Source organism: Stegostoma tigrinum, chromosome 13, assembly GCF_030684315.1.
Source record: "Stegostoma tigrinum isolate sSteTig4 chromosome 13, sSteTig4.hap1, whole genome shotgun sequence".
Classification (NCBI taxonomy): domain Eukaryota; kingdom Metazoa; phylum Chordata; class Chondrichthyes; order Orectolobiformes; family Stegostomatidae; genus Stegostoma; species Stegostoma tigrinum.
Window position 1 is genome coordinate 5,764,220 of NC_081366.1, and position 26,695 is coordinate 5,790,914.

Here is a 26,695-nt window from a genome sequence, read left to right on the forward strand (position 1 = left end):
GTACGTGTATGTGTGTGGGAGTGTGTGTGTGTGTATGTACGTGTGTGTGTGTGTATGTGTGTGAGAGTGTGCGTGTGTGTGTATGTACGTGTGTGTGTGTGTGGGTGTGGGTGCGCGTGTATGTGTGTGTGCGTGTGTGTGTGTATCGTTGAATTCCTCTTGTGTCTGCCTCGTGTGGGACACTTTTTAATATGGGAATGCTGTTGCACATCAGCAAACACATGGTGCTTGATGGAAGGTAGATCCAGTTCCAGTGGCAAGGAAACATGAACAACTGGGAATGCCCTGACTGCTGCAGCCTTCATCTGCCATTGCAGCCGTTGATATCACATGAATATCTTCCATCCAGATCACCGCTGGGGACTTGTTTAGGATTGCACTTTGTGTGGTTCCTCCCCTCTGTCATTAACAAAGAACAATGCAAATTACAGCACAGGAACAGGACCTTCGGCCCTCCAAGCCTGCGCCGATCCAGATCCTCTGTCTAAACCTGTCACCTATTATCCAAAATCAGAGATAATGGGAACTGCAGATGCTGGAGAATCTGAGATAACAAAGTGTGGATCTGGATGAACATAGCAGGCCAAGCAGCATCTTAAGAGCAGAAAAGCTGATGTTTCGGTCCTAGACCCTTCATGCCTGCTGCATTCATCCAGCTCCACACTTTGTTGTCTCACTTATTTTCCAAGGATCTGTATCCTGCTGCTCCCTGCCCATTAACCTCTGCCAGGAGTTGAGAACTGCTGATGGCATCAGCCTCACTGTCAGCAGAATATTCAGACCACTCTGCCACATCAGGGTAACAATCCACAGAAAGGCAAGTGAGGAATAAACATTGGCCAGGAGAATTTTCATTATGGTTTTCAAATCCATGTATTTCTTTGTCACTCTGTCTCAATGGACTATTCCCTGTAGCTGTTTCAGATCTACACGCTCGAGCATGAGCAGCAAAAGGTATTTGCTGAACATAACATTAATAATTATTGTTGAGGCTCTGATTAAAATTGTACATGTCCACAAGTAAAACTAAGCCACCAAACTATTTTCATTGGAAATAGTGACACTGGGTAAAATAAAGAGTGGTGAACTCTTTCTGACAATTGACACAAGAAACGAGAGGGAAAATAAGATTAAATTAATTTACTTAATGAGATAATTTAAGCTGAAATATAATACGTGAAAGCAGAGTGGGAGCTGATTCAATAAAATCTTTCAAAAGGAAATGGTGTATCTGTCTGAAAGGAAACATGTTCTGGGCTGAGTCCATGGGGAAAGAGTAAGTGATTAAGATGGATTGGATAGCTCTTTCAAACAGTCCACATAGACACAGAAAACAGATCATTCGTGTTCAATATGATGTTTTGTGGCAACAAGGGAGCCTTCTGAGAAGCGGCTACTTTAGCCATTGTCGATGGCCTGTACAAAAGACAGCAAACTGAGTTGCTAAAATTAGCGCACATTATATCAAAGATTATGTTCAATTTCAATTAAGAAGGCAGTTAAAAGACTAGAAAACAGTATTGCTGAAAAAAGTGATCTGCAGTCAAAGCTCTTTGCCTTGTATAGATCAGGTCAGACTTGCAAGAATACCAAATCTCAAAGGGAACAACAATTTATACAGCACTTGTTGGCTTGGTCACCGAGTTGGCTGGATATCGTACAGATGTTTCATCACCATGCTAGGCAACATCATCAGGTCAGCCTCCAATGAAGCTTCATCAGAGGTCACACGGACAGTGTTACTGAGCATAGTGATGAAACACCTGTATGAAAACCAGCTGGCTCAATATGTAAGCCAACAACTTCATCCACAATCCAAGCTACAAATCTTCGCAAGAAACTTAAATTTCTACTGTATAAGGAGAATGCACTGAAGAGAATAGAATCAGGTGTATGTTTTTCCAGTTGAAAACTGATACATGATAACGTATCTCTGATGTCAGTGTTTTGACCATGAGCCTTCTAAATATGGTAAATAAGTTGAATGCTTGATTCATTTTGCAAAGGAACTAAGACGTAAACTATTTTAACCCTGCAATGAGTCAATTAAGGGGAGTAAATATTAATTGATCACCAGACAGAGTCTTAGTTTAACATTTCATACCCAATACGGCACCCATGACAGCACAGCACTTTCCCAGTACAACATTCAGTGTCAGCGTGGAGACATTCACAAAAATAATGTAGCTTGGAGCAGGACCTCTTCTCTTTGATCCACAGGATTGTGAAAACATATGAGACATCATTTTGGGGGAATGGCCAGTTGTTAAGAGCATGCTTTATGAATAAGACATATCTGCTTAATGGACTGGTTTTTGTCTGAAATTATGGGATGAGTTAGTGAGTACAATTTGTCAATGTGGCCGGGCTCAATAAGGCAGATACTTGTACATTTATTAGAGATTGGGAGGAGTTTGCATTGAGTGGTGTCCACTGAACTTGTGAAGAGTGCCTGCTGACAAATAAAGGACTATGTCAGAATGGCACAGAGGCAAGGGAGAGGTGCTACAGGTTGCTGAATAGTACAACAAAGTTGCTCATGAAGGAGATTCAGTGTAGGAGTGATTTTCTGAACCATCAGGGGAAAGGAGGCCACAGATGCAGCGTTTGTGACAGATTCAGGAGAAGGTCAACCTGGAGGTAACAAACTCCCTGTCCCATCACTCACTCGGCTGTGGTGCAAAACAAAAAATAGTTAGACATGAGTGATCAACTTATGAGCGCATTTCACACTTGCAATGGGAAAAGACCCTGTTGGGAGTTGTGTCCAGGCCTCCGGGCAGACATCAGGCAGAAAATAAATCAGGAGATAGCAAAGGCATGTAAGAGAGGGACTCTTATTGTCATCCTGGGGACTTCAATATGCAGGCGACTGCAAAAGTCAGGTTGGTAGCAGATCCCAAGAAAAGGATTTTGAGGAATTTCTACGAGATGGTCTTTTGGAGCAGCATGTGGTAGAACCCATTAGGGAATAGACAATTCTGGATTAGGTGATGTGTAATAAGGCAAACTTACGTGGGGACTTAAGGTAAAGGATCGCCTTGGGAGCAATGACCATAATACTATAGAATTCACCTGGCAGTTTGAGAGGGAGAAGCTCAAATCAGATGTAATCAGATGGGATTACAATTGAATAAAGGGGACTACAGCTACATGAGGGGGGAGCTGGACAGAGTTGATTGGAATGGAAGCTAAGCAGGGAAGATGGTGAAGCAGCAATGGCAGGAGCTTCTGGCGTAATTGGAGAGGCACAGCAGAAGTTCATTCCCATGGAAGAAGAAACATACTAGGAGAGGATAAGGCAGCTAAGGCTGACAAGGGAAGGCAGGGACAGCATAAATGCAAACGAAAAAGCATACAATGTGACGAAGATTAGTGGGAAGTGAGAGGATTGTGAAACCTTTAAAAACCAACAGAGGATAACTAAAAAGGCAACAAGGGCTAAAAGATAAAATATGAGAATAAGCTAGCTAATAATATAAAAGAAGATTGCAAGCTTTCCTTTTAGACACCTAAGAGGTAAACGAGAGGCAAGAGAGAATATTGAACATTGGAAAATAAGCCTGTAGAAGTCTTAATGGGGAACAAAGAATAGCAGAGGTACTGAAAAGGTACTCCTTTTTCACTGTGGAAGATACCAAGAGAGAACTTCAAGCATGCAAAGGGGCAGAGGTGAGAGTAGTAGCCATTACCAAGGAAAAGGTACCGGGGAAGCTGACAGGGCTGAAGGTGGATAAATCACCTGGGCCAGTTGAACTGCATCTCAGGTTTCTGAAGGGGATAGCTGAGGAGATTTGTGGAGGCATTGGTGGTGATCTTTCAGACATCACTGGAGTCGGGGAATGTCCCAGAGGCCTTGAAAATGGCTAATGCAACATCCCTGTCCAAAAAAGGAAGGAAGCAGACGGCAAGAAATTATAGGCCAGTTAGTCTGACCTTGGTCATTGAGGAGATTATAGAGTCCATCATTGAGGATGTGATTGTGGAATACCTGGTAAAATAGGGATGAGTCAACACAGCTTCATCAAGGCGAGGTCAGGCCTGACAAATCTGTTCAAATTCGTTTGAAAAAGAAGTGAGCACGTCAGACAAAGGAAAGTCAGTGGGCATGATTTATCTGGATCATCAGAGGCCTTTGACAAGGTGCCATTGGAGGCTGCTAAATAGGATAAGACCCCAAGGTGTTAAGAACAAGTCACTGGCATGGATAGAGGATTGGCTAACTGGCAGAAGGCAGAAAGTGGAGATAATGTGGTCTTTTCCAGGATGGCAGCCAGTGAATAGTGGAGTTCACTGAGTTCACTGTTGGGACCACGACTATTCACAGTATATATTTAACTATCTGGATGAAGGAACTGAGGGCATTGTTGCGAGGTTTTCAGATGACACAAAGTTAGGTGGAGGGACAGATAGTGTTGAAGAAGTGGGGAGGCTGCAGAAGGGCTTGAGCAGTTTAAGCTAGTGGTAAAGAAGTAGCAAATGGACACAATATGGGAAAGTGTGATTTTATGTACTTTGTTCAGAAGAAAAGAGCCATAGATTATTTTCTAAATAGGGAACAGCTTTGGTGAATTGAAGCACTAAGGGACTTAAGCATCCTCATTCAGGATTTTCTTCAGGCTAAAGTGTAGCTTCAGTTGTTCTCCCTGTATCTGCGTGGGTTTCCTTCAGGTGCTCTGGTTTCCTCCTACAGTCCAAAGATGTGTGGGTTAGGTGGATTGGCCATGCTAAATTGTCCATAGTGTCCAGGGATGTATAGATTAGGTGGGTTATGAGGGATGGGTCTGGGTGCGATTCTCTGAGGGGCAGTGTGGATTTGTTTGGCCAAAGGGCCTGTTGCCACACTGTAGGGATTCTATGATCTATTTACAATTTCCATCAGGGTCCTGGATGATGGTACATAGATGGTTCTGATTGATTGTGCTATGGTTCTGAGGAAGAGTCACTTGACCTGAAACTCTGATTTCACTTCGTAAGTGCTGCCAGACATGCTGTGTTTTTCCAGAACTTTCTATTTTTGCTTTCAATTTACAGCATCTGTCGCTCTGTCCTTTTTTTTCCAAACGTACCATCATTAAATTTGCTGATTACACAAAGAGAGATCAGAGAGACATTTGTATAGAGGATGTAAGGTGTCTGCAACGAGATATAGAGATAACAAGGTGTAGAGTTGGATGAACACAGCAGGACAAGCAGCATCTTAGGAGCAGGAAAGCTGATGTTTCGGCCTAGACCCTTCATCAGAAATGGAGGCGGGGAAGGAGGTTCTGAAATAAATAGGGAAAGAGGGGGAGGCGGATGAGGCTTTGCAGTGGGGTTAAAATTGTATCAGAAATAATAGGAACTGCAGAAGCTGGAGAATCCGAGATAACGAAGTGTGGAGCTGTTCAGTGAGTGGGAGATATGAGAAAAAGTGAACTTTGGTGGGAAGAATAGAAAAGTGGCTGATTATTCAAATGAAGAGGATTGTTGAAATTTGAGGCACAGGGTGTGTCTTTACATGAATCACAAAAAGTAGGTTTGCAGGTACAGCACGTAATTAGGAAGGTTACTGGGATATTATCCTTTATTGTAAGGGGAATTTGAATATAAAAGTGGGAAAGATTACAACAACTGAACAGGACATTGGTGAATCTCCATCTCTTTGGCCGGTTCATTTAAGGAAACTTACGAAGTCATTGGAAGCTGTGCTGAGAATTTTCGTTTGGATGAATCACCATCCTGACAACGGGAAAGGCCACAGTGAACCTAGGCCCATTCAGGGAGTGAGGCTGGCGAAATAATAACAGGCAACCAGAAAATATCAGAGGAGTCGAATAAAATTGCTGCATCAATTTTCACAGTGGAGGGCACAAACAGCGCGCCAAAACTACTAAATAATCCAGGGGCCAAATATGAGTATAGGGGAGGAGGAAATAAACACAATAAAAATCACTAGAGAAGAAGTGTTATGGAAAAGACTGGAGTTAAAGGCCAGTTTTTTCCCTGGAAAGGAAGTAGCTACAGAGATAGTGGATGCACTGGCAGTAATCTTTCAAGAATCCTAGATTCCGGAAAAATTGGAAAGGATTGGAAAACTGTGAATATAACAGCTTTATTAGGAAAAGGAAGGGACAGAAGTAAAACAGGTAACTATAGGCCAGTTAGCTGAATATCTGTCATTGGGGAATATATTAGTGTTTATTATGATATAGACTGTAAGATTTATATATATAAATGTTATTTATTGTATGCTTATTTTTCTGCGTTTTGAGTTAGTAATTCATGAGTTTTCCCATGAGTTAATTATTAACATTTTATTATTCCTGTTGTCATGGTGATTTCTTTTAAGAAAACAGTTTTTGAAGCCTGGCACCACGAACGGACTTTCATTTATTTTACATGGCTTTATGACCCAACAAGTTCAATAATGGGCCTTAAGGTTTATTAGAGATTTCTGAAACTTGGTTTGTTTTTAAGCTTAAGGGATACACTCATAGGTTGAAGAAAGTGGCTTTGTATCAACTTGACTTTCCATTTTTATATTATATATTTGCTCTCATACTTAACTTTCACCCTTTTTATTATTACTTGACTCATCTTTTGTTGGTTTTAAACATTCTCAATCCTTTGGTTTATCACTAATCTTTGCCATGTTTTATGTTATTTTCTTTCCAGGTGACACTATAATTAACTTCCTTGGTTCATCATGCTGGCATATCTTCTTCCGAAATGCCTTCTTCCTCACTGTGATACATCCTTGTTGTGAGTGATGAGCTATTTTCTTAAATTTGCCATTGTTCATCAACCTTCATTTCCACTGAAATCCTTTTCCAGTCTAACTCTCGCCTCATCCTTATATAATTACTCTTATTAAAGCTAGAGCAGTTGTTTATGATCCAAATTATTCACTTACAAATTGAATGCTACATTCTATTATGTTATGGGCACTGTTCACTGTGTGTCTTTTACTCTAAGATTATTTATTAAATCTGCCCCATTACACAGTACCAGATCTAATACAGCCTGATTCCCAGTTAGATTCATAAACTTATTTCTCTAGAAAACTGCTCAAATATGCTCCATAAAGTATTTCTATTGTCAGTTCATTTGGTGTCCTGGTGTCTCAAATCATTTGGAGTCTGAAAATGGACCTCAGCAATGTATACCAACAAACCATTGCAAAGGCATCTGTACCAAGTGATAAGCAATCTATATCACATCATCACTCCAACATTCCCACTCAAATAGTTGAGCAGAATATAAAGCGTGTATCAAATCAGTACTCATGATTTTCGCAATGCATGTATTTCTGTGTAACGCAATTGAGCAAGATATACCAACTCCAACACAACTTATATTCAGAAGGCATGTGGAAACATTTTTGCCCAACAACTAATTGCTTAGCTATAACAGAGGACATTCTTCTTCGAAGGAAGAGAGAAGTGAAAGAGCTAAAGACAAGCAAGCAAGTTGAGAACTACCAAAGCTGTGCACTGGGCAGAGAATGCGAGTTCAAAAGACAAAAGCAAATTCTGATGCACCAACAAATACTTCTAAAATATGCAACTGGCCCAGATCATAATAGATCACTTTGGACTTTGCAACAGCGTAAAGAACTAAAAGTGATTCAGGCCAACATGTGGCGTGTCAACCATATGTGAAGAGCTTGAGGGAGAACACTTCAATAATGATTATGCAGTGATGTTCAGTGACAGCAACCTGAAATAGCGAAACCAAATCATGAAACAAATGTGACAGAGAACAATATGTACCTGTCCAGGTGAGTTAACAATCACCAGATCCAGTTGTCAAACTTACAAAGCTAAACTCTGAAGTTTGAAATGCTGGTCTTGTAAACTGTGTTTTTTCCGTTTGTATGATTATCAGTTTGACAGCTTGTGCCATGTATATCTGTTTTAGATAGTTTTTAGCCATTGAGAAAGGAAGGGTATTGTGTTATGCCTCACAGTCAGGATGTCAGTATGCCTTTAAGAGATATGATATCACTAATGCGACGTAGCATGTAACCTGAGGGTATGAAGGCTTCAAATTCCATTTTACCTCAGATCACTTGAGGCACAACATCCTCCTGGAAGCATTTTCCTTTGTTTTAACCTAATAGCTCAATATTAGTCCTTTTGTTTCTCATGGGAGATAAAGTAAGCAATGCTGTATCAGGTAGAACACCCTGTTGGGCTCAGACTCATACCAGGAAGTTCACTGAAGCAGACATTAGTGAGAATATGACCAGGTAAGGACGTCTTTAGTAAAAAAGTAAATAGTAGTCAGATTTTCAAGAGGAAATCCTTGATTTCCTTCAAAATATTGCTTTAGGATCTTTGAACCTGCCTGAGAGGACAAACCCCTTATAGTTTAGCACCTCCTCTGAGAAAGGGCACTGTTGACTGTTCAGTCTTCCCTCAGTATGACACTAGGAGTGTCACAGATCAGCCGATGGATTCAAAAGTAGAATCTGAACCCACATTATTTCATGCAGTTCTAACCTGGCGAGTTCTGACACTTGCACTAAACCAAACTTATACTAAGCCACAGGAGGGACTGTATACTGCTTAGGCCCATGGTTTTTGAATGCTGTTCCATGATAGATGTGCTTTGATTTTATCCACAATGGCTGGCGTTTTCCAACTATTCATCAAAACATGCTGTTCCCAATTTTTGAAGTTAGTGTCAATAGATCTAATGCTAAGTGAATTCTTGAAGTGATTGAACACTCTACTAAGTTCCATTAATACAGATTGAAAGTAACTGATGTCATCAGTCTCCATTATACAGTCGCCCACACACTCAGATTGAATATGACACAGCTGTGATCAGAGCAGGCTTCTCACTCCATCAGAGTATGGGATGCTCAGGGGTGACCCGATAGAAGTGTATAATATTATGAAGGGCATGGATAGGGTGGATAGCCAGAGTCTTTATCGCAGAGTGGACACGTTAAATCCTCAGGGGCACAGATCTAAAGTGAGAGGAGGAAAGTTCAAAGGGGATGCCTGAGACAGGGTTTTTAACAGAAAGAGTGGCAGGTGCCTGGAACGCGCTGCCAGGGTAGGTGATGGAAGTAGATATTATTGCAGCATTTAAGAGGCACTGAGACAGGCAGATGAACAGGGAGGGAATAGAGGGATATGGATCCTCTGCAGGCAGATGGAATTAGCTTAGAATGACGTTATTGTTATTACACACATGATGAGCTGAAGGGCCTGATTCTGTGTTCAATGTTCCTTGTTCTAAAACACTGAACCATGCACAACTGGGAAGCAGGAATATCTTCCGCTCACTCTAGTTCCTGCTGAAGGATGTAATATACTTTTGTTGTTGCTAGAACATGGCATTTATTCCATGCAATTCATGAAGAAAACACGGCTGTATTAAGTCAGAGAATCCTGGAAGTGAACAGAGGGAAGCCCTTTGCCCCATACCATCTGTGTTGACTAGGAAAGAGTCAAATCCCAGATTCAACCTCTGGGTCTATAACCCTGAAGGGTTACAGCACCTCATGTCCATATCCTAGCATGTTTCTTAAATGTGATCAAACAGTGATATCCAGCACCCTACCAAACACTGGCAAAGAATATTACTCTCTCCAGCCTCCCTCAAATATGTTTACCAATCACCTTAAATTTTAGCCTCCGGCCAGCAGCCTTACTGCAAAGGGACAGAATTCCTATCCAATGCCCTTGTTGTTCAATATGGGAGTACAGTGGTAATGTCACTGGGCCAGTAACCCAGAGAGCCCAGCCCATTGCTTTGGTACAAATCGCACTGCAGCAGTTGATGGAATTTCAATTCAGCTTTTAAAAAATCAGCAATTGGAAATTAACCTCAGTAATGGTAGCCACAATCATTGATTGTTGCAAAACCTGACTCACTAATGGCCTTTAGGAGAAAGGAGCCTGCTATCCTATCTGGTCTAGCCTGCATGTGACTCCTGGCCCACTGCAATAGGGTTGACTCTTAAGTGCTCTCTGAAATCGTAAAGCCAGCCATTCAGATCAATGGGCAGTTAAGTTTAGTAAAATATGTTGATGTTGCCAGTGATGCCCACATCCAGTGGGGAATTTGGTTAAATCTCTGTTCATCTCATGACCCCAGAAGGAAACACCAACTGCCTGCTAACCAGCTCTCAGAGCTATAATTCCACATCCCTGGCAATGTCTGAATAAATCTCTTCAGTACCCTCTCTAGTGTGATAGCATCAGTGATGGAATGTGGCATTCAGAATGAGTACAACAATCTCGCTCTGGCCTAATCCTTTTACAAGCTAAACTCTTGGCTTAAAGCCCATGCATCTTCTAATCCAGGGAAATCATTGACCACCTTATTTACCTACCTGATACCTCCAGAATTTATAAGTATATATTTCACTTGTGGTACCATGCCTTTTAGAATCCTCCAACTTGTGCCTTGATCAATCTCCCAGATTCATTCCTTCACACTCCTCCATTTACCATCTTTCATGCCCACCTGCCCCACCCAGTGGCATTTTGTTGCAGACTACAGCTTTCTGTCACATAGTCAATCACACGACTAGCTCTCAAGTCATCTGTGTTGACGTTAACTTAATATTTGCTGGGTCAGCCCAAATATGATTATATAAAATTAAATGAAATAGGGAAGAAGGAAACATATGAAGCCTGGTGATGAGCTAATGATTGGAAAGGTCGCTGGTGTTAAAGTGTCTCTCTGTTTTGCTGAAGGAATGCATCTGTGTTTATGTCGGGTCTTGTATCTCAGCAGTAATGAACTGACTGTCACAGGACCCTTGGAAAAGCTGAAGTCTAGTTTAAAACCATTAGACGTAATAATGAGGACTACATAACAGCTCAATTTGTGATTTCACAGACTTCAGTGATATAAAAATTATATTGTTGATGAGATGAGGCCAAAGTGGTTAAACAGACATGTAGGGTTTGATTTTATTAGCCACAGGCTAGAGTTAAGAGCAGGGAGGTTATTCTGGAACTGTATAAAACATTGCTGAAGCCACCGCTCGAAAATTGTGTGTAGCTCTGGAATCCACATTGTAGGAGGGATGTGAAAAAATGAGAGAAATGTACCATGATCCTGCCTGGGTAGGAAAGTTTCAGTTACAAAGAGACTGGGCAGACTGGGTTGTTTTCCCTTGAGCAGAGGAGGTTGAGGGGGGACATGATTTGAGATGTATAAAACCATGAAGAGACATAGGCAGGGTAAAGAAGTTAGAAATCTTTCCCAATGTTGGAAGGATGACTAGGGGCATTGTTTGAAGGTAGGACGCAGAAGGGTTTAGTGGGTATATGAAGAAACATGTTTTCACCCAAAGGGTGGTGGGAATCTGGAACTCACTGCCTGTGAGGGTAGTGGAGGCAAGAACCCTCCTAACATTTAAGAAGTAAGGCAGACGAGACTATGGGCCAAGTGCTGGAATATTGGATGAGAGTGGCGAGGTGGTTGTTTTTAACCAGTGTAGAGGCAACGTGCCAAAGGGCTTTGTTCTGAGCTGCAAATTTCTATAACTCTATGAACAGCATGAACAAGCTAAAGCAAAGTCATAGAGTCACAGTGTCATACAGCATGGAAACAGACCCTTCAGTCCAACCAGCTCATGCCAAACACAATCCCAAACTAAACTAGTCCCACATGCCTGCTCCTGGCCCCATATCACTCTAAACATTTCCTTTGATATATCCATCCAAATGTATTTTCAATGTTGTAATTGTACCCACATCCACCACTTCATTGGGAAGTTTATTCCGCATGCAAACCACCCTCTGTATAAAAAATTTGCCTCTGATGTCTTTTTTAAATCTTTATCCTCTCACCTTAAAAATGTGTCCCCAGTCTTGAAACTCCCCATCTTCGGAAAAAGACAACTCCATCAACTCGATCTATACCTTTCGTTATTTTATAAACTTGTATCAGGTCAGCTCTCCACTCTTTCACTCCAGTGAAAAAAGTCCCAGCTGATACAGCTGTTCTTTTTAGCTCAAACCTTCAATACCTGGCAACATCCTGGCAATACTTATTTGAACCCTCTCCAGTTTGCTAACATCCTTCCTATAACTGGGTGACCAGAACTGTACACAGTTTTCCAGAAGAGACCTTGCCAATGTCCTGTACAACTTCAACCTAACATCCCAATTTCTATACCGAAAGTAGTGAGCAATGGAGCCCAGCAGGCCATACACCTTCTTAATCATCCTGTCTACATATGACACAAACTTTAAAGAACTATGTCCCCGAACCCTTGGGCCCTCTGTTCTACAACCATACCCAAGACCCTCCCATTAATTGTATAAGCTCTATCCTGTGTGTTGCAACAAAATATGATATGTTTCATTTGTTCAGATTGAACTCCGTCTCCAGTTGTCAGCCCATTGACCAATTTGATCAAGACCCCTTTGTAATCTTAGAAAGCCTTCTTCACTACTTACAACAGCACTGATTTTGGTTTCGTCCACCAAGTTACTAACCATGCCTTCTATATTCTCATCCAAATCATTTATGTAGATGACAAACAAAAGGGGACCCAAAACCAGTGGAACACCACTGGTCATAGGCCTCTAGTGGAAAAAGCAACCCTCCACCATCGCTTTCTGTCTCCTGCCATTAAGCCAATTATGTCTCCAACTGGCAAGCCTACTCTGGATCCCATGTGCCCTAACTGAACTAGTTAGTCCACCACGAAAATGTTAAAGATTTTTTTAATTAGAATTAGCTTTATTGGCACAGGTGAGTAAAGTGAAAAGTTTACCAGTTACCATTTACAGCTCCATCTTGGGTAAAAAGGTACCAAGGTAGAAATTCTTCAATAAAAATTCCTAAGTAAAAGAAATTATAAAAATATAAAAAAATTGGAATGATGTCCTTCCAATCCAGTCCACAATGGCATCTAACCTCTAGCCCATGCTGGACCTTGCTGGGTTTCACCCTGAGGCTCGCAAGGCCATGCTAGGGCCATACCCAGGCCAAAAGACTGCCATGGGCTACTGAAAGACCACAACACTGGGCCTCTGAGCAATGGTCATGTCGAACTGGGAGACCACCATGATGAGCCAGGAGACCAGCCAAGAGACTGCCATGCTGGTCTGGAAGACTGAGAGCCCTGGTCCATGCTGATGCCGAGAGCCCTAGCCCAAGCTGAGACCGGGAGCACAGGAGGTTGCCGAGAAGAAAGAAGGGAGAGAAAAAAACACAAAATAAGAAAGAAACAAAAGAAAAGAAACAGACAGAGTGGATGAGCTCTGGCTGAGGGATCGAACTCTGTCGCCATTTTAGATGCAAAACAAATCATGAGTCTCTTTCTGAGGAGTCACAAGTCCCGATGTGTCAATGATCAAACCAACGTGGAAAGCATGACACATTTGTGAAGTCTGCCAATCATCAAACCGATAACTTCTTAGAAACTGGATAATGTAAAGGTTTGAAAGCATGACTTCTTTGTATATGAAGAGGATAAAACACTTGCCCGACAGCACAGTTACTGAACAATTGAACTGAGCTGGAGTTTGGGACAAAGGAGGCTAATCACCTATTGTGACCTCAGACATACCTGAGCTCCCTTGTGATTGTAATCTTTGTATGAGTAGGAATTTTGCAGTGTTTCTTTGCATGCTTTGCCTTAATAAAGAACATACGGTATGTTAGAATTGCCTTGGATTACTGATAATCAGAGTAAATCCAATGGAGCAGGGAAAGTGAGAATAAAAACTTACATCCGCAAGCATTTTAATCCTGCCTCGACATTCCAATCTGAATCATTGAAACAGACCTCAAAAAAAGCAAACAACCTCGCAATTAAAGATAATAAAGTGTGAAGCTGGATGAACACAGCAGGCCAAGCAGCATCTCAGGAGCACAAAAGCTGACGTTTCGTGCCTAGCCCCTTCATCAGAGAGGAGGATGGGGGTGAGGGTTCTGGAATAAATAGGGAGAGACGGGGAGGCAGACCGAAGATGGAGAGAAAAGAAGGTAAGTGGAGAGGAGAGTATAGGTGGGGAGGTAGGGAGGGGATAGGTCAGTCCAAGGAAGACGGACAGGTCAAGGAGGTGGGATGAGGTTATTAGGTAGGAGATGGAACGTGATGTGGCTGTGGTACCTGGTTTGCTTCAGGACATGGTCGAGCAGTTTCAAGGCTGAAGACATTACAAGAGAGTTGCAGTGGGAGAGAGATTCCCTGAGGTTGGTCCAAAGGGAGGAGGGTAACTTCTTCAGGTTAGGCATCCCTGGAAGAGGCTTCGCAGTGGGGTGAAAATTGTATCAGAGATAATGGGAACTGCAGATGCTGGAGAATCCAAGATAATAAAGTGTGAAGCAACTCTCTTATAATCTCTTCAGCCTTGAAACTGCTCGACCATGTCCTGAAGTAAACCAGGTACCACAGCCATATCACGTTCCATCTCCTACCTACTAACCTCATCCCACCTCCTTGACCTGTCCGTCTTCCCTGAACTGACCTATCCCCTCCCCACCTCTCCACCTATCTTCTTTTCTCACCATCTTCGGTCCGCCTCCCCCTCGCTCCCTGGTTATTCCAGAACCCTCACCCCCATCCCCCTTTCTGATGAAGGGTCTAGGCCCGAAACATCAGCTTTTGTGCTCCTGAGATGCTGCTTGGCCTGCTGTGTTCATCCAGCTCCACACTTTATTATCTTGGATTCTCCAGCATCTGCAGTTCCCATTATCTCTGATACAATTTTAACCTCGCAATGAATTTCATTCTACAACCTCACTTGAAGTGGCCTTTAAGTCAAAAAACACTGGTCAACAATAAACCTTTGTTTCCTGTCTCCTAGATTTTTGACCTATCTATTGGTCACTGATATTACTCTGCATAAACTACAGCAAATTTTGCAATTAATTCTCCTGTGAAGGAACATCTGTGTTCTTACAGTGTTCTATGTACCATTTAAAATCAAGTTGTTGTTGTTGAACATTGTAGGATGGAGAATCTCATATCTCATGAGAAGTTTAGCAGGGCAGCCAAATGCACGCCAGAAGGTATAAACAGAATTAGGCAGAAGCAGACGTTTCAGCCCCCTCAACTTACTCCTCTCTTCAATAAGGCCATGGCTGATTTGATTATTTCACATTTGTGCCTACATCCAAGAACCTAGCATTTTGAGCAAGATAGTTTGGTAAGACTCCTGGTCCCCTGAGAGGAAAATGTGCAGGGCAGGTGAATTGGCCGTGTTAAATTGCCTGTAGTGTCCAGAGATGTTTAGGTTAGGTGGGTTAGACATTGGGAAATATAGGGGTAAGGGAATGAGTTGGGATGGGATGCTCTTGGGTGGGGAAGTGTGGACTTGTTGGGCCGAAGGGCCTGTTTCCACACTGTGGGAATTCTATGCTTACGAGACTAAAAGCCATTCTCACAAGGGAACCAAAGAAATGTTGCTCCCCACTGTCATCGGAGCACAGATGTTCCTGTTCCTTGGATTCTGCACTGATCCTTGTTTATTATCCTAGTTCCTTATCTTGAGGAGTCAATGCAGGGGAAATGCCCTTCGAATATCAATGGAAGCAAGAACCAAGGCACCAAGGAAATAATTGGTCTGTTTCACAGACTGAGAGGAGTTTGGAGTCTTTCACATAATGAACAATTCTGCTGGGGTCCTCATGGGGGAATTGCTTGCAGCAAATGGAGCAGTTCATTTATAAAAATGATAAAATTGCTCAAATAACTAAGACCGAGACACAATCGGACTTCCTCAGAGGATTCTCTACAGCTACGTTCCAGGATTTAAAAGCTCTTTAAACCGCTAAATTCCTTCACTCAGAGCAAATTATTGCCTTTCTTTAAATATTTTATTTCACTTTGCCAAGTTGGTTGTATTTTTCATTTACAACGTTGCAGTACAGATATTGCAACAGGATCCCTTACGCAGCAAAAAGAGCATCGATACTCCCGACTGAAGGAAAAACGTGGGAAAGCTGGCCAGGGGAATCTTCAAGCCATGTCCTTCGAAAACAGTGTCATGGGATTTTCATATACATTGGACAAGGGTAGACCTGCACACAGCTTGGAATCTAAAAGATAGTATCTCTGACAATGCAGCACTCCCTCAATAATACAGAAAGAGGGTACCTCTTTAACACCGCGTCAGGTTCCTTGAACTCTGCCTCTGATATGGGCAGCAAGTGATGATCAGTAGCTCAACTCTTGTGCCTGGAGCATCTTGGAAGAAATTAATTCTCCGCTGCAAGTTGCAAAGGCAACGAGGCGGCAACATCTGCCCAGTCCATTTCCAATTTGGATGTACCTTTAATACTTGACAGAGAGAGAGAGAGAGAACCCATGGGTCCTGGGACAGTCAGAAAGCCATGCATGTTAAGCTCCTGCACTGTTTGTGAGTTTGCAGATTTCATATGGTCCAAATGTGTGTTCAGGACTGTTACATCTATATGAACTTTATATGCCACTGGACCTGCGTCGACCGTGCCTTTTATCCATGCAGGGCCATTCCCATGGTTCTGACACCAAACTTCATCCCCTAAAATAAACTCTCAACTAGCGGAGTCTGGTGTCCGGCATTGGCGTTCCTGATGCTGTTTCACCTTCTTTCCCCACCAGGTCCAGGAAGATCAGATTTAACCTCGTGTTGAGCCTTCTCTCCATTAACAACTCTGCTGCAGCTATCCCTGTTGTTGCATAATTAAACAGGAGCTGGGATAGTTTGGTATCAAGTGAAGCTGTAGGCTGTATCTTTAAGCCTTCCTTCAAAGTTTGGACTGCTCTTTCTACCAGGCCGTTGAATGATGGATGGTGTGGAGCTGTCCTAATATTTTGAACACCATTTGACTTGAGGAAATACTCAAATTCTCTAATGGTAAATGATAGCCTGTATTCTATGATCAGCACCTCTGAGAATCCATGTACTACAAAAAGTGCGCCACTTTTTCTATCCTTGTCCCAATGTTTGCCACATGAATTCTAAGCAATGCCCAGACATTTTGAGTAGGCATCCACAATGAATAAGAACATTGATTCCATGAAAGGATCCGCACAATCGAGGTGTAACTACATCTAGGGCTTACCTGGCCATTCCCACGAATGCAGAGGAGCTGCTAGAAGTAATTTTTGTCCTTGTTGGCACTTTGGGCACTGCCCACCAATGTCTGCATCCAATCGCAGCCACCACGCATAACCTCTTGCCATCATCTACATTTTTGAACCCGGATGGCCCTGGTGGAATTCAGCCAGTATAGACACTCAGTTTTAGAGCCTAACGCTGAATTCAGTCTGAAGATATGCGTGGCACTGCTTTGTCCTTTTTGAGTAGACCTAGTAGGGTTTGGGGTCCATTACCAATACGAATTTATATCCAGGATAGCATTAGTGGAACTTTGTAACTTCAAATATTAACAATAAACCTTCCTTCTCTATCTGGGCATATTAACACATTGCTTTAGCCAAGGTCTGGAATACAAAAGCTTTGGGTGTTCCTCCCCATTGAGCCACTTGTAAGCTGATACTACCCCCATGCCACATGGGAAGGCACCACGTGTCAATATCAGGTCTCACTTGTGTTCATAGTGTGCCAACACCTTAGAGGATGGCAGCTGTTTCACAATTAGAGGAGGCTTGGGTTCATAATATTCCTCAACTAAATCTGTCAACTCTTGAAAGGTTTTAGTATCTGGTGCCTCAGGGAAGTTAAGCTCCTAATAACTGAAAACTTGCAGATCCACAAGCTGACAGGAGAAATACTGATTACTGCTCATCGGTCCCAGCATCGTATCATAGATTCCCTACAGTGTAGAAGCAAGCCATTCAGACCATCAAGTCCACATGACCCTTTGAAGAGCACCCCACCCAACCCACCCCCTATCTATCTCTGCATTTCCCATCCTAGACACTCTGGGGAGTTGAACATGGCCAAGCCACCTAGCCTGCACATCTTTGGACTGTGGGAGGAAACCGGAACACCTGAAGGAAACCCACACAAAATCTGGGAGAATGTGCAAACTCCGCACAGGCAGTCACCTGGGGCTGGAATCGAGCCTGGCCCTTGGCCTTGTGAGGCAGCAGTGCTAACCAGCACTGAGCCATGGGCTGCCCTTAAGGGCAACAATATATTATTCCTGATGAGATTGCCCAGAAAAAAAAATTCTGTACATTGGGCCCACCCTTCTATGGCAGCATCAAATGAATCAAGCTTCCCAAATAACACAATGGTGCCAGAAATGCTTACCCCAACTCAAAGGCAACTATTGTGAGTGAACTTTTTTAGGAGCAAGCTTTTCACTCATTATCACTAAAATAACTCCACAGAGACCAATATCCCATCATCAAGGCACCCCATATGAAGAGTCTTAGATGCTGATCCAGCTTCCTCAGAACCAGCTCTGAGAATAAACAGAACCTCTGACACAGGAGGCCAAGCAGCATCTCAGGAGCACAAAAGCTGACGTTTCGGGCCTAGACCCTTCATCAGAGCTCTGATGAAGGGTCTAGGCCCGAAACGTCAGCTTTTGTGCTCCTGAGATGCTGCTTGGCCTGCTGTGTTCATCCAGCCTCACATTTTATTATCTTGGAATCTCCAGCATCTGCAGTTCCCATTATCTCAGAACCTCTGACACTCCTGTTTCTATCTGTCAGCCAGAACTCCCTGATTGGACCAGATTAACAGCCTCAATCAGGGAACTCATATTTCAATGAGGTCCACCTGGCTGATCTCAATGCAATGACGACACAGACCACCATTTGATCATTCTCCCTTGAAGCACCTTGTTTATTTTTTAAAGAAAGAGGCTGCTAATTTAATGAATTTAATCCCAACAGTTGCGAGGTGATCCATTTTGGGAGGAATAATCAGGGAAGAATTTACACAATGAATGATAGGGCCCTAGGAAGCACTGAGAAACAAAGGAACTTTTGTGTACAAGTCCATAGATTCCCAAAGATAACAGCATAGGTAGACAGTTTGGTGAACAAGGCATAGGAGATGCATATCTTCATTAGTCGGGGTATAGAATATAGGAGCCAGGAAGTTTGTTACAACTTTACAAGACATTGGTTAGGGTACAAATGGAATAACTGAGTATAGTTCTGGCCACCACACTATTTGAAGGATATGATTGCACTGAATGGGTTGCAGATGTGATTCACCAGGATGCTGCCTGGAATGAAAAGTGTCAGTTATGAGGAGAGATAATGGGAACTGCAGATGCTGGAGAATCCAAGATAACAAAGTGTGGAGCTGGATGAACACATCAGGCCAAGCAACATCTCAGGAGGACAAAAGCTTTTGTGCTCCTGAGATGCTGCTTGGCCTGCTGTGTTCATCCAGCTGCACACTTCGTTACCTCAGTTATGAGGAGAGACTGGACAGTCTGGGCTTGTTTTCCTTAGAGCAGAGGAGGTTGAGGAGCGGGATCTAACTGAAGCATACAGAATGATGACAGGTGTAGACAAAACATGACAGCCATGTCTAAGGCCGGGGGCCTTAGGCTGAGGAACAAGTGGTTTAGAAGAGATGTGAGAAAAATGCTTTTCAGTCAGAGGGTGGTAGATATATGGAATGTGCTGTCGGAGAGGATGATGGAAATAGGTACACGCACATCATTTAAAATTCATCTTACTTAAAATGCCAAGGCAGACAAGACTTTCAACCGAGTGCAGGTAAATAAGATTAGTGTAGATTGGGGCGTTGTTGGTCAACATAAACATTGTGGGTTGAAGGGCCTGCTTCACTGCTGTAAGACTCTCTAATAGTACTGTTGATTTATCACTGAAGGTAAGCTGCCCGAGTCACACTGTCACAAATACCATTATTTAAGAATGAGCTTTCCACTACCAAATGACTGGCTCAGGATTACAAAATTTAAATCATTTACAGACAATTGCGAGTTTTAACTTTTCTCTCATTTCTATTTGCATATGTAGATGATTGTACCAATAAATCATTAACTGCTTCATGAAGTTTGACATTGCTGAATATTTGTCCCCAAAGCCAAACATTAGCCGAATATGCCCAGACTCACAATGGCAAATTTCCGTTGAATATCTTACAGCTCATATCCACCATCCCATAATGATCAAACTCAGCAACCCACTGGAAATAGCAGTGAATGAAGATTATTTCTGCTTTGTGTATTTTGCCATGTCTCTCTTGTTGAAAACTCATTAATCCTAGTTAAGCACTGCACGCTTGTAGATAATTACCTTAAATAAATGACATTAAGGTAATAAAATAAAGGAGTTTGATACTTTCAATCATTTATGGGCATTAAATTTTTATGTCTTTCTGCAGGAAACGTATTTGGTAGAAGAGATTGAGAAAATGGAGATCTTAATGAGTTGACTGCATTTTATTCAGTCAATCTTTGTATTAACAATGGATGATTTATTTGAACCAGAATTGTAAAATGCTTAATTTTTAATTACCATGTTTTAACACTGGTGTACAGGGTACATTTTACTCCCAGATATTCTGCAGGGACCTCCTTTCCTGAATTCCTGATGGATGTATCCTTGTCAGTCAATCTTACCAAACTAAATCTTGGAAGAATGGAAGTGTGGAAAGTGTTCCCGTTGTGGCCTCCTCTACATCATGGAAGCCAAGCGGAGGCTTGGGGAGCACTTTGCAGAACACCTACGCTTGGTTCGCACTACACAGCTGCACCTCCCAGTCGTGAACCATTTCAAATCCTCCTCCCATTCCTCAGACGATATGTCCATCCTGGGCCTCCTGCAGTTCCACAACGATGCTATCCGAAGGTTGCAGGAACAGCACCTCATATTCTGCTTGGGAACCCTGTAGCCCAATTGTCTGTGGACTTCACAAGCTTCAAAATCTCCCCTCCCCCTACCGTATCCCAAAACTAGCCCAGCTTGCCCCGCCTCCCTAACCTATCCTTCCTTCCCACCTATCCCCTCCTCCCACCTCAAGCACCAACCCCATCTCCTACCCAGTAACCTCTTCCCGCCCGCTTGATCTGTCCATCCTCCCTGGGCTGACCTATCCCCTCCCTAACTTCCCACCTACACTCACCTTTACTGGCTCCATCCCAGCATCTTTGAGTTGTCTCTCTCCTCTCCACCTATCTTCTGCTCTATTCACCTCTTATCCACCTCCCCTCTCTCCCTATTTATTTCAGAAACCCCCTTACCTCCTCCCATTTCTGAAGAAGGGTCTAGGCCCGAAACATCAGCTTTCCTGCTCCTTTGATGCTGCTCAGCTCTACACCTTGTTATCTCAGATTCTTCAGCATCTGCAGTTCTTAGTAGCCCTGACTGCTTGCTGTGACAGAGAATTCCACAGGCTTGCCACTCTCTAGGTGAAGAAATTTCTCCTCATGTCAGTCCTAAACATCCTTCATTGTGTCCTTTGACTGTGACCTGTTTCTGGACTCCTTGGTCATCAGGAATATCTCAGCTGCATTTACTGTGTAGTCCTATAAGAATTTTAAAAGCTTCTATGAGATTTCCCCTCAGTCTTCTCAATGCCATCCAATATAATCCTAACTGATTCAGTCACTCTTCATACATCTGCCTGCCATCCCAGGAATCTATCTGGTAAACCTTTGTTGCTCTCCGTTCAGAGCCAATGAACAGGGCCTCTTGAACAGCAATAATTCACAGGCTCCAAGTAGAACACAGTGCAGTTGTGGAGGGAATGTTAGTTGAGTATCAAATGAGTTTAATTGTAAGCACATGTTGGGTATTTCTTAAGGATTCACCTGTGCTCCTATGAAAAGGGACAGTTTCAGAGGTGAGCGCTGTGGGGGCAGGAATGTAATATTTCCACTTCCAACCCCATTTTGTTCACTCTTGCCCTTCTCATTTGTCATTGTAGCACTCCCTGGGTGGGTAAACCCTGTAATTCATTCAGTGTTTACTTTATCAGCTACGTGATTTGGTGATAGGTTATTGAAATTCGAAGGAGCAGGTCACACTCCGTGTTTTAAATTTAGGGCTGAATTAAGGAGGAACTTCTTCGCCCAAAGGGTTGTGAATCCTTGGAATTTCTGCCTAGTGAGGTAGTTGAGACTACCTCTTTGGATGTTTTTAAGTCAAAGGTAGGTTTTTGAACAGTAAAGATGTTAAGGGTTATCGTAAGCAGGCATGTAAGTGAAAAGGTCAGGAATGATCTTATTGAATGGTGGTGCAGGGTCGAGGACCCAAATGGCCTGCTCCTGTCTTATTTCTTGTAAGACCATAAGACTACAAGATATAGAAATTAGGCCATTCAGCCCATCGAGTCTGCCCTGCCATTCAATCATGGCTGATAAGTTCCTCAACCCCTTTCTCCCACTTTCTCCCCATAACCCTTGATCCCCTAGATATTCAAGAACCTATCTATCTCAGTCTTAAATGCACTCCATGATCTGGCCTCCACAGCCTTCGATAGCAGTGAATTCCATACATTCACCACTCTCTGAATGAAGAAGTTCTTCCTTATCTCCATTCTAAAAGGTCTTCCCTTTACTCTAAGGCTGTGCCCTCGAGCCCCAGGCTCTCCTACCAATGGAAGTATCTTCCCAACATCCATTCTGTCCAGGCCATTCAGTATTTTGCAATTTCAATTAGATCCCCCCTTCATCCTTCAAAACTCCAATGAATATCGCCCAGAGTCCTCAAACGTTCTTCGTATTTTAAGCTGCTCATTCCTGGGACCCATCTCGTGAACCTCCTCTAAACCTCCTCCAGGGCTAATACATCCTTCCTGAGATATGGGACCCAAAACTGCACATAATACTCCAATGTGGCCTGACATGAGCCTTATAAAGCCTCAGTAGTATATCCCTGATTTTATAAACAAGTCCTCTCAAAATAAATACCAACATTGTATTTACCTTCCCAGCTACTGACTCAACCTGCAAGTTTACCTTGAGAGAATCCTGGACTAGAATTATGTTCTTTTGTTCCTATGTTACAGGCACCGAAGTCCTGCCTGTGGATCACAAGGTTTAGGTTCAAATCTCACCTCCTGCAGAAGTGCATATCATAACATTTCGAAAAGGATTGAATTGAGAAGAAATTATATCGATCATATCCCTACCTCTGGTCCAGAAGCTTTGAATTGAAGTCCTATCTGCCCCGATGTATATCATAACATCCAAACAAGCTGATTCTAAAAAAGGAGCAGTTGTGGCCGTGTTAAAAGCTGCATGGCCATTACTAACAGCTTCTCTTTCTCTGATCCTCTGTCTGCTCTAGAATAGAACTGGGAGTTTCAGGATTTTGACACAGCAATACTGAAGGAACACATTTTGTTTTCTAGTCAGGGTGATTTGGTAACTTGCAGGGAATCTTGAAGGTAATGTTGTTCCTTTGCATCTGCTATCTTTGTTCTTCAAGATGAAAGTGGTTGAGGGTTTAGAAAGTGCTGTTTAAGGAGCCTTGGTGAATTTCTGCAGTGCATCTTGTAGATAGTACACACTGCTGCTACTGAATGTCGGTGATGGATGATGTGAATGTTTGGGCATGTGGTGCCAATCAAGCGGGCAGCTTTGTCCTGGATGTTGTCAAACCTCTCGAGTATCATTGGTGCTGTGCTCATCCAGGCAAGTTGGGAGCATTCCATCACACTCCTGACTTGAGCCTTGTAGATGGTGGGAAAGTTTTGGGGAGTCAGGAGGTGAGTTACTCGTTGAGAAGATATGAAGATTGAAATGGTTGAACCTAAGCAAAGAAATGTTCATGGTCTAGACCCGAAACTTCAGCTTTTGTGCTCCTAAGATGCTGCTTGGCCTGCTGTGTTCATCCAGCTCCACACAATGTTTTCAAGGAATTTCTGTGATTTTATCGTCAGGTGGAAAGATTTGGCCAGCATTGCAAGAAAACTAGCTGCTCTTGATGAAATAGTGTCACAATATTTTCCTTTATTCATAGATGTAGATCTCAACCCAAAATGTGCTGGGTGAGCAGAAATGAAATGAATTGAGGGAGAAGAAAAGTATGAAACTTGGTGATGACCTAATGATCTGAAAAGTCACTGGATTTAATGTGTTGCTGTGTTTTGCAAAAGGAGTGTATGTGCTCATATTAAGTGTTGTAACTCAGGGTAATAACTGAACTGTCACAGCAATGCTGGAAAAGCTGGCGTTCTATTTAAACCAAACAAAGTGAATCAGATGTGAACCAGCCTCAGGCAACTCTCTGCTAGGGATTCGGGTTCAATTCCACCCTCGGGTGACTGTATGAAATTTTACACGTTCTCCCTGTGTCAGTCTGAGTTTCCTCCAGGGTGCTCTGGTTTCCTCCCGCAGTCCAAAGACGTGCAGGTTAGGTGGATTGGCCATGCTAATTTGCCTGTAGTGCCCAGATATGTGCAGGTTAGGTGGATTAGCCATGAGGAATACAGGGCTACAGGGATAGGGTAGGTGGGGGAGGGACTGAGTGGGATCCTCTTTGGAGGTTTGGTGTGTGAACTCAATTGGTTGAATGGCCTACTTCCACAGTGTGATAATGTGATCACGTGTGTTATCTACTAGTTGAAAATGTGGAATTGTCAGAGAATTGTGCTGCGTAAATGTCATATTGTTGATGAGATAACGTCAAAGTGATGAGCAGCCGTAACAGGCTGTGTCCGTGACTGTGATGGACCGAGGGAGAGCAGGATGGTGAGGTGGGCGGAAGGAGATTGCTGAACAGGCTAGGAATAGAAACTGCGGTCGTGGAGCTCTCAGAGTGTCTAAACTCCTGGGGAAGGGCTTTGGGTCCTGAATATGACAAGGTGGCGGCAGTGAAGTAGGCAACGTTCGAGTTCCCGTGCCTGAGCTTGTCTTCCTTGTCTGTATTTTTCTTTTTCTTTCTACCCCTCTTTCTTTTTTTTATCAAACTTACTTGATAAAGAGAGCTCTTTGGCAGGAGGTGGCTTCAATGGGCTCCGGAGCGTTGGCAACGTTTTCAGACACAGCGTGGCTACAGAGACAGCCAATTGGCCTGTGAAGCTGGAGAGGGGGATTCTTGCTTCCGCTGGAGCCGGCTCCTGACTGCAGCATGTGCTCCTGAGATGCTGCTTGGCCTGCTGTGTTCATCCAGCTTCACACTTTATTATCTTGACTGCAGCATGGCGTTGGCTGGGAAGCTCAAAGTGGGACACTCTCGGCAGCGGTATGCTGGAGCAACAGAGCAGGAAAAGTTGGATTCTCCTTAAGTCATCTTTTTTATTTCCTTCTGTGAATGATGCTTATGTACCAGCAACAGTAACACTTTTCACTGTATTTCACATTGAATGCACATGACAATAAAGGACATTCATTCAAGCTGGACCTGATGTCAAAGTTCATTCATTCGAAAGGGATCAGCCTTTTTCCAGGTAGACACAAGTAAGGCTTTAATGAGCAATAGACCAAACTAACCATGTTTGTGGTGTTTGCCAGTGGGCAAAGTTTGCAGGAGACTGGACAGTGTCAAAGTCTTGCACAGCCTGTCTATACGGGCAAAGAGTATAAAGGAATAAAATCAGAAATTGCCGCAAAACCAAACTCAGCAGGTCTGGCAGCATCTGTGGAGAGAAAGCAGAGCGAACAATTTGGGTCCAGCGACCCTCCTTCAGAACTGAGTGTGACAAGGAAAAGGTTGTAATATATGCTGGAGATAAGGTGGGTGTTGGGGAAAGAGTAAATGATTGGTGCAGATGGAGCCCAGACACGAGATCAGTTGAACCAACAAATTAATGGGTAAGGATCAGCCTGGAAGAATGAAGAGCGACTAACAGGAAACGCAAAAACTATGAATGCTGTAAATCAGAAACAAAAACAAAGCTGCTGGAAAAGCTCAGCAGGCCTGGCAGCAACCGTGAAGGAAAAAACAGAGTTAACATTTCAGGCCCCCCAGTGACCCTTCCTCAGCTACTAATAGGGATCATCAATGATTGACAATGGGATGTGCGTGCTAGCAGCCTAAGTGATAACAAGGCTTGGTGTATGGGGGTTGGGTTGGGAGGAGATGCTGAGGCTCTAAAATTATTGATCTCAATATTGAGCCCAGAAGGCTGCTGATTGCCCAAGCAGAAAATGTGTTGTTCCCGAGTGGAAAATGTGCTGTTCTTCCAGCTTGCGCTGAGTTTCACTGGAGCACTGTAGCCAGCCTGAGACAGCGATGTTGGCTGGGGAGCATGAGGCTGTGTTGAAGTGGCTGGTTCGGGGTCATTTCTGCAAACAGAATGTTGGTGTCCTGGAAAGTGGCTACCCAGTCTGCGCTCATCTCCCCATTGGAGAGGAAACCGCATTGTGAGCAGAGTATACAGAAAATTTGCCTCAGAGCATAGTTAGCTAACTCAAGAGAGGTGATATGATCAGTAGCTGGAGGCTGGGACAGAACTGGCTGAATGTCTGATCTTCGGACAAGTTCCCACAAACTGGGTCACTAATATTTGTAAGCAGTGCATTAGTGAGTTTTTTTGCTGCATTTTATACAGCACTCTTGGTCTTCATGAAGAATTTTGGCGTATTCTGTTGTTTTTGCATTAATTGATCTCTAGAGTAAACCTGACAGACCAGGGAAGTTGGGAATCAAGGCCTGCCTAGTTAATGTGGCTGTTGGAACTTCAGTTTAACTAGATTCAAAATATAACATCTCCAATAATGCAGCAGTCTCTGAACCTGCACTGAATTGTCAAGAGAGATTATGGGTTTAAATATCTTTAGCAGGACTTGAATCCACAGCCTTGTGTGATTGTCTGTGTGGAGTTTACACCTTCTCCCTGTGTCTGTGTGCATTTTCTCTCAGTGTTCTGGTTTCTTCCCATGGCTTAAAGAT